Raw genomic sequence first — 641 nt, 5'->3', positions numbered from 1 at the left:
AACCCTTGTCCCATTCACACAACCCAAAGATACACACTGGGATGACCAGAGAACATTGCCAAGGGCAGAGGGTAATAATGGGTAAACACACAACCTCGGTCACTCTCTCACACAACCTGCTCTCTTGCTTAATTGCCTGGCTTGCACTAATTGCCCGGTGATCCGAGTGTAGGCTTTCCATGGGCTCCAATCAAACCTCCTCATTATGCAAACTGTCATTGTAGGAACCCATTATGAATGACATGAGTCACTCCCATCAAGAAATTCCAAGGTTTGTGGAGCTTTGTAAGTAAGGGCCAAATAGTCATGTTAGCAGAAGAGACAGCTTCCCAGACATGAACCTACCATTCACTGCTTCTCCTGAGCAGCACAGGGAACTACGGGGATCCTTAAGCCAGGGTCTGGTTAATCTGAGAAATTTAAAACTCTAAGTAAGATTTCCAGCTCTTGGTGACATACTTAATGTCAGCCATTTAGAGTTCAGGGCCAGCCTGGTCTACAGGGTGAGTTCTGGTATAGCCAGGGCTACACGGAGAAAGCCTATCTTGAAATACAAACCAGCCGGGCGTGGTGGCGCACGCCTTTAATCCCAGCACTTGGGAGGCGGAGGCAGGCGGATTTCTGAGTTCGAGGCCAGCCTG

This window comes from Mus caroli, chromosome 4, assembly GCF_900094665.2.
Source record: "Mus caroli chromosome 4, CAROLI_EIJ_v1.1, whole genome shotgun sequence".
Lineage (NCBI taxonomy): Eukaryota > Metazoa > Chordata > Mammalia > Rodentia > Muridae > Mus > Mus caroli.
The sequence above is the reverse complement of the archived record's forward strand: the minus strand, read 5'-3'. Positions refer to the sequence as shown.